Source organism: Hyla sarda, chromosome 10 (assembly GCF_029499605.1).
Source record: "Hyla sarda isolate aHylSar1 chromosome 10, aHylSar1.hap1, whole genome shotgun sequence".
Taxonomy (NCBI): domain Eukaryota; kingdom Metazoa; phylum Chordata; class Amphibia; order Anura; family Hylidae; genus Hyla; species Hyla sarda.
The window spans coordinates 139,901,942-139,917,050 of NC_079198.1; the positions used below are offsets into that span (position 1 = coordinate 139,901,942).

At 45.8% G+C, this 15,109-nt stretch overlaps 1 protein-coding gene and 1 long non-coding RNA gene across 3 annotated transcripts in view; one reads left to right on the forward strand and one right to left on the reverse strand.

Moving 5' to 3' along the window:
* LOC130294645 (uncharacterized) overlaps positions 1-15,109 on the reverse strand; it is an 83,226-nt gene that overhangs the window by 59,847 nt on the left and 8,270 nt on the right. Inside the window, exon 2 of the long non-coding RNA XR_008848567.1 lies at positions 13,669-13,847. This is a non-coding gene — a long non-coding RNA (uncharacterized LOC130294645). The remainder of the gene's footprint in view (positions 1-13,668; positions 13,848-15,109) is intronic.
* PLEKHG5 (pleckstrin homology and RhoGEF domain containing G5) overlaps positions 1-15,109 on the forward strand; it is a 351,187-nt gene that overhangs the window by 59,836 nt on the left and 276,242 nt on the right. The gene's annotated exons all lie outside the window — the stretch shown is intronic.

Sequence of the window (15,109 nt, forward strand, 5' to 3'; positions counted from 1 at the left end):
GTTGGCTGTCTGGGCATGCTGGAAGTTGTATTTTTGCAACAGCTGGAGGCACACTGGTTGAACAAGAATGCCATAGAGCGTGCTGTTGGCTGTCTGGGCATGCTGGGAGTTGTAGTTTTGCAACAGCTTGTTTGAAGAACACTGCCATAGAGAGTTCCTTTGGCTGTCCGGACATGCTGGGAGTAGTTGGCTAGGCTCAGTACAATTGGATCAGGTGCATTCAGATTCTAAACAACATTGTATCATTCACTGACAGCAAGCAGAGGTCTTGAAAACTGTGAGCATTAAAAATAACTCTTTCTTACACATCAGCAAATAATTGGCACTGTTAACTGATCATTGCTAATATTTAATGTATAACGTTGATTAGTGTTGCTCGCGAATATTCGCAATTCGAATTTTATTCGCGAATATCGCATATTCGCGAATTCGCGAATATTCGCGAATATAGCGCTATATATTCGTAATTACGAATATTCGTTTTTTGTTTTTTTTTCACAGTACATATCACAGTGATCATCCCTCTCTGCTTCCAGCTTGTGTGGTGTAAGAAGGCTCTAATACTACTGTGTGAGACTGGTGTGCGAATTTTCGCACATACGAAAATTTGCATATGATATTCTTCGCATATGCGAAGTTTAGCTTATGTTAATTTTGTTTATGTAAATTTTCGCATATGTCAAATTTTCGCACCCGCGAATATTCGCATATGCGAAAATAAAACGAGCACATTACGAATATGCGAATATTCGTGAATATGATGAATATTCGTCCATGTATTCGCGAATATTCGCGAATTCGAATTTAGCCTATGCCGCTCAACACTAACGTTGATCCAATTTTCGTAAGCCGCAATGCCCATTCGGGCCTGCAGGGGGCAGTGTTCTGCTAATGCTAGAAAATCCCTAAATCCTCTAATTTAGCTCATTATAAAATGCCTTCTGGTCTCTGATGTCTTGTGACAGTAACATGCATTTAATGCGCACACAGGGCCAAGTACATCCCTGATCCCTTTAGGGACCTTATGGGAAATAAGTTGTCTATTCTCACGCTATCACCGGAGAACGCGCCGCGCCGTATCAGAAGAAATTACATGTGCAATTTCCCAGCAAATGCCCATATACTGCACTGACTTAGCTTTACGCCACATGTCTGTATCTTGGCAATATTCACATGGTATAATTATGCATCTCCTAGGTGATTCGCTGATTTACGTTATATAAATGTAAGTTTGGCGCTGGTTAATTATAATACGGATATCACTTATAGGTGCAGCAGGACGCTTCACATCAGTCTAGACCAGTGTTTCCCAACTAGGGTGCCTCCAGCTGTTGCAAAACTACAACTCCCAGCGTGCCCGGACAGCCAACGGCTGTCCGGGCATGCTGGGAGTTGTAGTTTTGCTACAGCTGGAGGCACCCTGGTTGGGAAACACTGGTTTAGACCAAGCCTGGATTATCAGATCATCTGGATTATTTGCATTGTATGAATAAGGGATAAAAATATAGATACAACCATTCTATATGGGTCACAGAGTTTATATAGACACTGTCAGAATTAAAAATGTTTTATACCTTTCTAAAATACTTCAAGAACATTTTATCTAATTTTTACTTAAAAAAAACACCACTAGGGGTCCCCATACTAACTAGAACATAATTGTCACGATGCCGGCTGGCAGGTAGTGGATCCTCTGTGCCAGAGAGGGATTGGCGTGGACCATGCTAGTGGATCGGTTCTAAGTCACTACTGGTGTTCACCAGAGCCCGCCGCAAAGCGGGATGGTCTTGCTGCGGCGGTAGTGACCAGGTTGTATCCACTAGCAACGGCTCAACCTCTCTGACTGCTGAAGATAGGCGCGGTACAAGGGAGTAGACAGAAGCAAGGTCGGACGTAGCAGAAGGTCGGGGCAGGCAGCAAGGATCGTAGTCAGGGGCAACGGCAGGAGGTCTGGAACACAGGCTAGGAACACACAAGGAAACGCTTTCACTGGCACAATGGCAACAAGATCCGGCGAGGGAGTGAAGGGGAAGTGAGGTATAAATAGGGAGTGCACAGGTGAACACACTAATTGGAACCACTGCGCCAATCAGCGGCGCAGTGGCCCTTTAAATCGCAGAGACCCGGCGCGCGCGCGCCCTAGGGAGCGGGGCCGCGCGCGCCGGGACAGGACAGACGGAGAGCGAGTCAGGTACGGGAGCCGGGATGCGCATCGCGAGCGGGCGCTACCCGCATCGCGAATCGCATCCCGGCTGGAGACGGTATCGCAGCGCACTGGGTCAGTGGAGCTGCCCGGAGCGCTGCGGTAGCGAGAGAGAAGCGAGCGCTCCGGGGAGGAGCGGGGACCCGGAGCGCTCGGCGTAACAGTACCCCCCCCCCCCTTGGGTCTCCCCCTCTTCTTAGAGCCTGAGAACCTGAGGAGCAGACTTTTGTCTAGGATGTTGTCCTCAGGTTCCCAGGATCTCTCTTCAGGTCCACAGCCCTCCCAATCCACCAAAAAGAACCTTTTTCCTCTGACCGTCTTGGAGGCCAGTATCTCTTTCACTGAGAAGACGTCAGAAGAACCGGAGACAGGAGTGGGAGAAACTAATTTGGGAGAGAAACGGTTGATGATGAGTGGTTAAGAAGAGAGACATGAAAGGCATTCGGAATACGGAGAGAAGGAGGAAGAAGAAGTTTGTAAGAGACAGGATTAATTTGGCACAAGACTTTGAAAGGACCAAGATAGCGTGGACCCAGTTTGTAACTGGGGACACGAAAGCGGACATATTTAGCGGAGAGCCATACCTTGTCTCCGGGAGCAAAAATGGGGGGAGCTCTTCTTTTCTTATCGGCAAACTTTTTCATGCGAGATGAAGACTGTAAAAGAGAATCTTGGGTCTCTTTCCATATGGAGGAAAGATCACGAGTCACTTCATCTACAGCGGGCAAACCAGAGGGCAAGGGAGTAGGGAGGGGGGGAAGAGGGTGACGGCCGTACACCACGAAAAATGGGGATTTGGAGGAAGATTCAGAGACTCTAAAGTTATACGAGAATTCGGCCCATGGTAGAAGATCTGCCCAATCATCCTGGCGGGAGGAAACAAAATGTCGTAAATAATCACCCAAGACCTGGTTAATTCTTTCTACTTGTCCATTGGATTGAGGATGATATGCAGAAGAAAAGTTTAATTTAATCTTGAGTTATTTACAGAGAGCCCTCCAGAATTTTGACACGAATTGGACGCCTCTATCCGAGACTATCTGTGTGGGCAACCCGTGAAGACGAAAAATGTGTACAAAAAATTGTTTAGCCAACTGAGGCGCTGAAGGAAGACCAGGAAGAGGGATGAAATGTGCCATTTTGGAGAATCGATCAACGACCACCCAAACAACAGTGTTGCCACGGGATGGAGGTAAGTCAGTAATAAAATCCATACCAATCAGAGACCAAGGCTGTTCGGGGACAGGCAGAGGATGAAGAAAACCAGCGGGCTTCTGGCGAGGAGTCTTATCCCGGGCACAGACAGTGCAGGCTCGCACAAAGTCCACAACATCCGTCTCCAGAGTCGGCCACCAATAGAAGCGAGAGATGAGTTGCACAGATTTCTTGATGCCTGCATGACCTGCGAGATGGGAGGAGTGACCCCATTTGAGGATTCCGAGGCGTTGGCGTGGAGAAACAAAGGTCTTTCCTGGAGGAGTTTGCCTGATGGAGGCTGGAGAAGTGGAAATCAGTCAATCAGGAGGAATGATGTGTTGCGGAGAGAGTTCAACTTCCGAGGCATCCGAGGAACGAGAGAGAGCATCGGCCCTAATGTTCTTATCGGCAGGCCGAAAGTGAATTTCAAAATTAAATCGGGCAAAGAACAGAGACCACCTGGCCTGGCGAGGATTCAGCCGTTGGGCAGACTGGAGATAGGAGAGGTTCTTGTGATCGGTGTAAATAATAACTGGAAATCTTGATCCCTCCAGCAGATGCCTCCATTCCTCAAGTGCTAATTTAATGGCTAGAAGCTCTCGATCCCCGATGGAGTAGTTCCTCTCCGCCGGAGAGAAGGTCCTAGAAAAAAAACCACAAGTAACAGCATGCCCGGAAGAATTTTTTTGTAGAAGGACCGCTCCAGCTCCTACAGAGGAGGCATCAACCTCCAATAGGAAGGGTTTAGATGGGTCAGGTCTGGAGAGCACGGGAGCCGAAGAAAAGGCAGACTTGAGCCGTTTAAAGGCGTCTTCCGCTTGAGGAGGCCAAGACTTGGGATTGGCATTTTTTTTGGTTAAAGCCACGATAGGGGCCACAACGGTAGAAAAATGTGGAATAAATTGCCTGTAATAATTGGCGAACCCCAAAAAACGTTGGATAGCACGGAGTCCGGAGGGGCGTGGCCAATCTAAGACGGCAGAGAGTTTGTCTGGATCCATTTGTAGTCCCTGGCCAGAGACCAAGTATCCTAGGAAAGGAAGAGATTGGCATTCAAACAGACATTTCTCCATTTTGGCATAAAGTTGATTGTCACGAAGTCTCTGAAGAACCATACGGACATGCTGGCGGTGTTCTTCTAGATTGGCAGAAAAAATCAGGATATCGTCCAGATATACAACAACACAGGAGTATAAGAGATCACGAAAAATTTCATTAACAAAGTCTTGGAAGACGGCAGGGGCGTTGCACAGGCCAAAGGGCATGACCAGATACTCAAAGTGTCCATCTCTAGTGTTAAATGCCGTTTTCCATTCATCCCCCTCTCTGATGCGGATGAGATTATAAGCACCTCTTAAGTCCAGTTTGGTAAAGATGTGGGCACCTTGGAGGCGATCAAAGAGTTCAGAGATGAGGGGTAGGGGGTAGCGGTTCTTTACCGTGATTTTATTAAGACCGCGGTAGTCAATGCAAGGACGTAGAGAGCCATCTTTTTTGGACACAAAGAAAAATCCGGCTCCGGCAGGAGAGGAGGATTTACGGATAAAGCCTTTTTTTAAATTTTCCTGGATGTACTCCGACATAGCAAGAGTCTCTGGGGCGGACAGAGGATAGATTCTGCCCCGGGGTGGAGTAGTGCCCGGGAGGAGGTCAATAGGACAATCATAAGGCCTGTGAGGAGGTAGAGTCTCAGCTTGTTTTTTGCAAAAAACATCCGCAAAGTCCATATAGGCCTTAGGGAGACCGGTTACAGGGGGAACCACAGAGTCACGGCAAGGGGTACTGGGAACCGGTTTTAGGCAGTCCTTGAAACAAGAGGGCCCCCAACTCTTGATCTCCCCAGTGGACCAATCCAGGGTTGGGGAATGGAGTTGAAGCCAGGGTAGTCCAAGGAGGATTTCGGAAGTGCAATTGGGGAGGACCAAAAATTCAATCTTCTCGTGATGAGGTCCGATGCACATTAGAAGGGGCTCCGTGCGGAAACGTATGGTACAGTCCAATCTTTCATTGTTTACACAATTGATGTAGAGGGGTCTGGCGAGACTGGTCACTGGGATGTTGAACCTGTTGACGAGAGAGGCCAAAATAAAATTTCCTGCAGATCCGGAATCCAAGAAGGCCATAGTAGAGAAGGAGAAGGCAGAGGCAGATATCCGCACAGGCACAGTAAGACGTGGAGAAGCAGAGTAGACATCAAGGACTGTCTCACCCTTGTGCGGAGTCAGCGTACGTCTTTCCAGGCGGGGAGGACGGATAGGACAATCCTTCAGGAAGTGTTCGGTACTGGCACAGTACAGGCAGAGATTCTCCATGCGGCGTCGTGTCCTCTCTTGAGGTGTCAGGCGAGACCGGTCGACCTGCATAGCCTCCACGGCGGGAGGCACAGGAACGGATTGCAGGGGACCAGAGGAGAGAGGAGCCGGGGAGAAAAAACGCCTTGTGCGAACAAAGTCCATATCCTGGCGGAGCTCCTGACGCCTTTCGGAAAAACGCATGTCAATGCGAGTGGCAAGATGGATGAGTTCATGTAGGTTAGCAGGGATTTCTCGTGCGGCCAGAACATCTTTAATGTTGCTGGATAGGCCTTTTTTAAAGGTCGCGCAGAGGGCCTCATTATTCCAGGATAATTCTGAAGCAAGAGTACGGAATTGTACGGCGTACTCGCCAACGGAAGAATTACCCTGGACCAGGTTCAACAGGGCAGTCTCAGCAGAAGAGGCTCGGGAAGGTTCCTCAAAGACACTTCGAATTTCCGAGAAGAAGGAGTGTATAGAGGCAGTGACGGGGTCATTGCGGTCCCAGAGCGGTGTGGCCCATGACAGAGCTTTTCCAGACAGAAGGCTGACTACGAAAGCCACCTTAGACCTTTCAGTAGGAAACTGGTCCGACATCATCTCCAAGTGCAGGGAACATTGGGAAAGAAAGCCACGGCAAAACTTAGAGTCCCCATCAAATTTATCCGGCAAGGATAGTCGTACACCAGAAGCGGCCACTCGCTGCGGAGGAGGTGCAGGAGCTGGCGGAGGAGATGATTGCTGAAGCTGTGGTAGTAGCTGCTGTAGCATCACGGTCAGTTGAGACAGCTGTTGGCCTTGTTGCGCTATCTGTTGTGACTGCTGGGCGACCAGTGTGGGGAGGTCAGCGACAACTGGCAGAGGAACTTCAGCGGGATCCATGGCCGGATCTACTGTCACGATGCCGGCTGGCAGGTAGTGGATCCTCTGTGCCAGAGAGGGATTGGCGTGGACCGTGCTAGTGGATCGGTTCTAAGTCACTACTGGTTTTCACCAGAGCCCGCCGCAAAGCGGGATGGTCTTGCTGCGGCGGTAGTGACCAGGTCGTATCCACTAGCAACGGCTCAACCTCTCTGACTGCTGAAGATAGGCGCGGTACAAGGGAGTAGACAGAAGCAAGGTCGGACGTAGCAGAAGGTCGGGGCAGGCAGCAAGGATCGTAGTCGGGGGCAACGGCAGGAGGTCTGGAACACAGGCTAGGAACACACAAGGAAACGCTTTCACTGGCACAATGGCAACAAGATCCGGCGAGGGAGTGAAGGGGAAGAGAGGTATAAATAGGGAGTGCACAGGTGAACACACTAATTGGAACCACTGCGCCAATCAGCGGCGCAGTGGCCCTTTAAATCGCAGAGACCCGGCGCGCGCGCGCCCTAGGGAGCGGGGCCGCGCGCGCCGGGACAGGACAGACGGAGAGCGAGTCAGGTACGGGAGCCGGGATGCGCATCGCGAGCGGGCGCTACCCGCATCGCGAATCGCATCCCGGCTGGAGACGGTATCGCAGCGCACCGGGTCAGTGGAGCTGCCCGGAGCGCTGCGGTAGCGAGAGAGAAGCGAGCGCTCCGGGGAGGAGCGGGGACCCGGAGCGCTCGGCGTAACAATAATCTTGTCCGCCAGCAGTATCATCTTCCAGGAAGTGAGGGTGGGACTAGCGCTCCTCTGTGCTCACTCCTGTCCTATCAGACTGCAGCATGAAATCAGAGAGGAGGGGGCTACAGAGCAGCTTGTAGTGATTGGATGAAGAGACCCAGCACAGCAGACTCAGGGAGGAAGTGAATGCATGGTGAGTGACGGCAGGCTCGGACATGCCCCTACTTGAGTAGTGGATGTCAGAATGAGTGAGCTGCAGAACCGAGGGGTTTGTCAGGCTAATACAGCTAGACACAAAAACACGAATGTAAAGCATCTGCATGACCCAGTGAGGAACATATAGAAGCATTATTTTATTTAGTGATATGACAGGTACACGTTAAAGGTTCTGTCTGTCATTTATAGCAGTGGTCAACAACCCAGCAGCAGGACCGCTACCTCCGCCTTTGTGCAAGGAGAAGCAGGAGGAGCACTGCCAGAGCCCTGCAAAATGACCTCCAGCAGGTCACAAATGTGCATGAGTCCACTCAAACGGTCAGAAACAGACTCCATGAGGGTGGTATAAGGGCCCGACATCCACAGGTGGGGGTTGTGCTTACAGGCCAACACCGTGCAGGACGTTTGGCATTTGCCAGAGAACACCAAGATTGGCAAATTCGCCACTGGTGCCCTGTGCTCTTCACAGATGAAAGCAGGTTCACACTGAGCACATGTGACAGACGTGACAGAGTCTGGAGACGCCGTGGAGAACATTCTGCTGCCTGCAACATCCTCCAGCATGACCGGTTTGGCGGTGGGTCAGTAATGGTGTGGGGTGGCATTTCTTTGGGGGGGCCGCACAGCCCTCCATGTGCTTGCCAGAGGTAGTCTGACTGCCATTAGGTACCGAGATGAGATCCTCAGACCCCTTGTGAGACCATATGCTGGTGCGGTTGGGTTCCTCCTAATACAAGACAATGCTAGACCTCATGTGGCTGGAGTGTGTCAGCAGTTCCTACAAGAGGAAGGCATTGATGCTATGGACTGGCCGCCCGTTCCCCTGAATCCGATTGAGCACATCTGGGACGTCTCGCTCCATCCACCACAGACTGTCCAGGAGTTGGCGGATGCTTTAGTCCAGGTCTGGGAGGACATCCCTCAGGAGACCATCCTCCACCTCATCAGGATCATGCCCAGGCATTGTAGGGAGGTCATACGGGCACGTGGAGGCCACACACACTACTGAGCCTCATTGGGACTTGTATTAAGGACATTACATAAAGTTGGATCAGTCTGTAGTGGGGTTTTCCACTGTGATTTTGAGTGTGACTCCATATCCAGACCTCCATGGGTTAATGATTTCCATTGATAATTTTTGGTGATTTTGTTGTCAGTGAATTCAACTATGTAAAGAGGAAAGGATTTCATACGATTAGTTCATTCATTCAGATCTAGGACGTGTTATCGCAGTGTTCACTTTATTTTTTGGAGCAGTTTAATTAAAATATCGGCAATGCAATGGGCGGTATTTATCCAACCAATCCTCCAACTCCCGGAATGTTGCACCATATACTATACCAGTGTTTCCCAACCAGAGCACCTCCAGCTGTTGCAAAACTACAACTCCCAGCATGCCCGGACAGCCAACGGCTGTCCGGGCATGCTGGGAGTTGTAGTTTTGCAACAGCTGGAGGCACCCTTGGTTGGAAAACACTGACCTATACTATATACTACTATATAGTCCGACATGCTGAGAGTTGTAGTTTTCGTTTGGGGCAGCTGTTGAGCCACACGTTCTATCAGGGCATGCTAAGAGTTGTAGTTAGTAACTAACAGCAACTCCCGAATTTAATTAAAAAAAAAAGCGATCAAAAAAGTCAAATCAAAACAAAAATGTTCCTGTTAAAAACTACAGATCAGGGTGCAAAAAATAATCCCTAATACAGCCCCGTATAAGGAGAAATAAAAATGTTATAGGGGTCAGAATTGGATAAAATTTCCCCCGCATATGTGTATCCTGTGATGTCACGCATATATATAGTTAATTATGCAAATTAGCATGGCCGGTATTTTCTTTTTTTGCAAGAAAGGTGGCGTCCCCTATTTAGATCTCATCCCCCTCCATATTTATTAGAATGCAGAAGCAAGTTCCTTCACGTCGGGCAGACGCGGTAACCGCTCATCACGGCGCAGTCAGTCATTTAACCAGTTTTATTGTCTACAATTAAAGCCCTGTGAGTCCTGGCATGTCGGCGCGCTCTCCTTCTGCTTTCGTAGCCGCCATCTCACATGCCGAGGAAGATTTCGACACCCCCGCCCTGTGTTTGTCTCGCCGCTCTCTCTCCTCTCGTCTTGTTTATTACATTGTGTATTACGTCTCACACATGTGGTTTACATTAGACATCCAGAAGCTCCCGATCCCGCTATAATTCGAGGGCACGTACATAACTGCGCCTCCTAAGATCACTGCCTGCCGGCTCCTGACTGACCACAATCCAGGCTCCGAAGATTCTGGTATCAGATTTGGGAATCATTTCTTTGGGCGTTGATGATGAATATAATGCAATAATATTGGGAAACACCAATGATAAAGCCTCAGGGATTATGTGCTGGTGACATGTTTGCCTTAAAGGGGTACTCCACTGCCCCAGCATCCGGAACATTAAGTTCTGAATGCTGGGTGTGGGCTGCCGGAGTTGTGACGTCACAGCCATGCCCCCACGTTACGTCACACCACGCCCCCTCAATGCAAGTCTATGGGAACGGGCGTAGTCTTGCATAGTCTTGCATTGAGGGGGCGTGGTGTGATGTCACGAGGGGGTGTGATCATGAAATCACAACCTCCACAGCCTGCACCCAGCATTCAAAACTAAATGTCCCGGATGCTGGGGCGGTGGAATACCCCTTTAATGGTCTATTCACACGTACAGGATTCTGTGCAGATTTGATGCGCAGGATTTTCTGCTGCAGATTTCAATGTAAACTGAACACAGCTTGAAATCCTGCGCATGAAATCCGCGCAGAATACTGTATGTGTGAATAGACCCTAAAGGGGTTATCTGGCCTTTTCGGACCGGGAATTTTTTTTTTTTAAACTATACTTACCTAATCTGATTCCCTGCAGCCCTCATTCCACTCTGTCTGGTCCCCCAATCTTTTGTTTTCTTCCTGGTTCCTAGATGAGTGCTCAGTGCAGGAGCTGCCGGCTCAGCCAATCAGTGCCAGAGAAGAGACACCACTGAGGCCAGTGATTGGCTGAGCCGGCAGGTCCTGTGCCAAGCGCTCAAGGCAGAAGATGAGGGAACCAGACAGAGCGGAATGAGAGTTGCAGGGGATCAGGTTAGGTAAGTATAGCAGGATATGAAGTTTTACAAAATGCTGGGTAACCCTTTATGAAATGAAAGTCTAATCATATGTAGGATGTTAAAGAAAGGTGCTGCCCAACAAAACATGGCTGCTGGGCAGAAGGACTAAGGGCTTGTTCACTTTATGCATTTTACAAGTGGAATTATGCTGCGGAATATACAGTGCTGCTGCCTCACATTGTTTTCAATGGCGTTCTGAGGCACCATTCACATTACAGAATTTCAGCAGTGGACGTTCTGCCCCAGAAATTCCGGATCTCATACTCTGCCAAAAGAATGAACATGTTTATCCGGAATCCACTCGGAAATGTTTTGCCATCTATGGAGACTGCGCATTTCCGAATAGTACCAGCGGACAGAGATTCCATAGTGTGAATGAGACTTTTTGTCCATTTCATGTGTCGTTCTTATGCTTATAATGCCAATGATGACATCCACATTTACCAACATATACATAGGCTAAATCTATATCAAACAACAATAATACAATAGAAATATGGAGGTAAAAGGTAATTGTTGAGGGTCCCTTTCCTTTGTTAAAGGGGACCTGCCAGCCTGATCTGGGGTATACAGTACGATGTAGACGTATAGGGATTTGGGGGGGGAGATTTATCAAAACCTGTGCAAAGGAAAAGTTACCCAGTCGCCCATAGCAACCAATCAGATCACTACTTTCATTTTACAGAGGCCTTGTTAAAAATGAAAGAAGCGATCTGATTGGTTGCTATGGGCAACTGGGCAAATTTTCCTCTGCACAGGTTTTGATGAATCTCCCCTTTGGAGCCTAAATCTGTAGATACCTCTCATTAGTTATTTGACCCCTCAAGCGCCAAGATATCAGAGTTATTAATCATATGCAAATTAGGCTTTGGAGTCCACTGGGCGTTCTCCTCAGCTGCTAGAGCCCAGCACAGCTCCGCCCCTTCTCCATTTAGTCCCTCCCCCCTGTGTGCTGGTCACCCCCTCTACTCCCCAATTGACTGTAAACCCACGCAACTGCCATAAAGCAATGGGGCTTCCTTGTCACAAGAGGGCGCACTAGCAGGTGTTCTGTGCTTACAGATCACACATGTGCAGAACATGGCTGAGGGCACTGGGTGTAACATACTTTACAGCGCATTCACTGCCCTTACTTTACGTGGGATTACAAGGGAGAGGAGGGGATTACAAAGCAGGGAAGAGAAAGTGACCAGTATACAGAGAGGAGGAGCTAACTGGTGAAGGGGCGGAGCTGTTCTGGGCTCTAGCAGCCATCAAAAAGGCCTAGTTGGCTCTGAAACCTAATTAGCATATTTAAAAACTCTGATATTTCTGTGCTGTAGGGGGTCACATAACTAATAAGAGGTATGTGATGATTCAGCCATGCCATTATTTTATATCCTAATAGGTCTGATTTTAATATCGACACCCTCAAAAATGCACAGGACCACTTTACCCTTGGAAGAATGTTTTTACAATCCTAAAAATTTCCGTGAATATATCACAATACCCACAGTCCAGCAGGATGCCAATGGACTGGAGCATATGAAGTTACAAAGTTACAAAGACCCTAGGGTTTAAAAAAAAACAGAATCCAAAGTTAAAACTAAGAGTCCATCAAGTTCAATTTAAGAGTCTATTAAGATCAACCTAACAGTCCATCAAGCTCAACCTAAGAGCCCATCAAGCTCAACCTAAGAGCCCATCAAGTTTAATCTAAGAGCCCATCAAGTTTGACCTAAGAATTCATAAAATTCAATCCAAGAGTTCAACAAGTTCAATCTAAGAGTCCATCAAGTTCAACCTAAGAGTCCATTAAGTTCAACCTAAGAGTCCATTAAGGTCAACCTAAGAGCCCATCACGTTTAAGCTAAGAGTCCATCAAAATCAATCTAAGAGTCCATCAAGTTCAATTTAAGAGTCCATTAAGTTCAACCTAAGAGTCCATTAAGTTCAACCTAAGAGTCCATTAGGTTCAACCTAAGAGTCCATCAAATTTAATCCAAGAGGCCAACACTTTCAATCTAAGAATCCTTCAAGTTCAACCTAAGAGTCCATCAAGTACAATCTAAGAGTCCATCAAGTTCATCCTAAGAATCCATCAAATTCAATCCAAGAGTCCAACAAGTTCAATTTAAGAGTCCTTCAGGTTCATCCTAAGAGTCCATCAAGTTCAATCTATGAGTCCATTGAGTTTAATCCAAGAGTCCATGAAGTTCAATCTAAGAGTCCATGAAGTTCAACCTGAGTCCATCAAGTTCAACCTAAGAGTCCATCAAGCTCAACCTTAAAGCCCATCAAGTTCAATTTAAGAGCCCATCAAATTCAACCTAAGAGTTCATCAAATTCAATCCAAGAGTTCAACAAGTTCAATCTAAGAGCCCATCAAGTTCAATCTAAGAATCCATCAAGTTCAATCTAAGAGTCCATCAAGTTCAATTTAAGAGTCCATTAAATTCAACCTAAAAGCCCATTAAGTTTAATTTAAGAGGCCATCAAGTTCAACCTGAGAGTCCATCAAATTCAATCCAAGAGTCCAACAAGTTCAATCTAAGAGTCCTTCTGGTTCAACCTAAGAGTCCATCAAATTCAATCCAAGAGTCCAACAAGTTCAATCTAAGAGTCCTTCTGGTTCAACCTAAGAGTCCATAAAATTCAATCCAAGAGTCCAACAAGTTCAATCTAAGAGTCCTTCAGGTTCAACCTAAGAGTCCATCAAATTCAATCTAAGAGTCCATCAAGTTCAATTTAAGAGTCCATCAAGTTCAATCTAAGAGTCCATCAAGTTCAACCTAAGTTGCCCATTTTTGTGTTACATTGTATCGAATAAAAAAGACTATTGAGCATACAAAGACTGTTCAGAATGTTCCAATGTTCTTTCTTCTTTCTGGCTCCGCACTTCCCCTCGTGTCTAATTTTAGGTCAGACATTAAGCAATAAAAATAAGTTTTCGCAAAAAGGGAAGCGCAATGTTTATGTTCTATTTTCAAATACTTGAGGTGAGCAAAATCCTTATACATCTTAACTTTATCCAAATAAGCCCTGACGGGTCTCGTGTTACCTGCCGGTTGCGAAAGACTCTTCAGTTAGGAAAACATTGCGTTTTGAGTTGAACAGAACGGGCTTGACGGTCCAGGTTTTTTGGCGCGGTGCGAATCCTTAAGTGCTGTTTGGATGTTCTTGTCTGTGGACACAGGGGCTGAGAAGGGTTTAGGACTGTTCTGTGAATATTGGAAGAAACTGGATGGAAAGAACCAGACAAGAACTTATTATACCAAGAGAAAAACCTGTAAAAGTGATGGTCACAACTCCCAAAGAGCAAAGCAGAGGGCGGGGGTCTCCGAACTGTGGACCTCCAGATGTTACAAAACTACAAATACCAGCATGCTGGGATTTGTAGTTTTGCAACATCTGAAGGTCCACAGTTTGGAGACCAGTATGAATGCCATAGGGGGGACATCCACTATAAGCCTATTTATTTTTTATTTTTACCATATTATTGTAAAGATATACAGTAGGCCATATAATATATAACTGTAAAGATATAAGCCATATCAAATACAATTGTATAGCTATAATCCATATAAAATATAATTGTACATATAGACCATATAATATATAATTGTAAATATAGACCATATAATACATAACTGTACAAAGACCATATAATATATAACTGTACATATATAGACCATATAATATATAATTGTACATATAGACCATATAATACATAACGGTACAGATATAGACCATATAATATATAACTGTACAGACACAGACCATATAATATATAACTGTACATATATAGACCATATAATATATAACTGTACATATATAGACCATATAATATATAACTGTACATATATAGACCATATAATATATAATTGTAAATATAGACCATATAATACATACCTGTACAGATATAGACCATATAATATATAACTGTACAGATATAGGCCATATAATATATAACTGTACATATATAGACCATATAATATATAATTGTAAATATAGACCATATAATATATACCTGTACAGATATAGACCATATAATATATAACTGTACAGATATAGGCCATATAATATATAACTGTACATATAGACCATATAATATATAACTGTACAGATATAGGCCATATAATATATAACTGTACATATAGACCATATAATATATAACTGTACATATAGACCATATCATATATATAACTGTACATATAGACCGTATAATATATAACTGTACAGATATAGACCATATAATATACAACTGTACAGATATAGGCCATATAATATATAACTGTACATATAGACCATATAATATATAACTGTACATATAGACCATATAATATATAATTGTACATATAGACCATATAATATATAACTGTACATATAGACCATATAATATATAACTGTACATATATAGACCATATAATATATAATTGTACATATAGACCATATAATATATAACTGTACATATAGACCATATAATATATAACTGTACATAT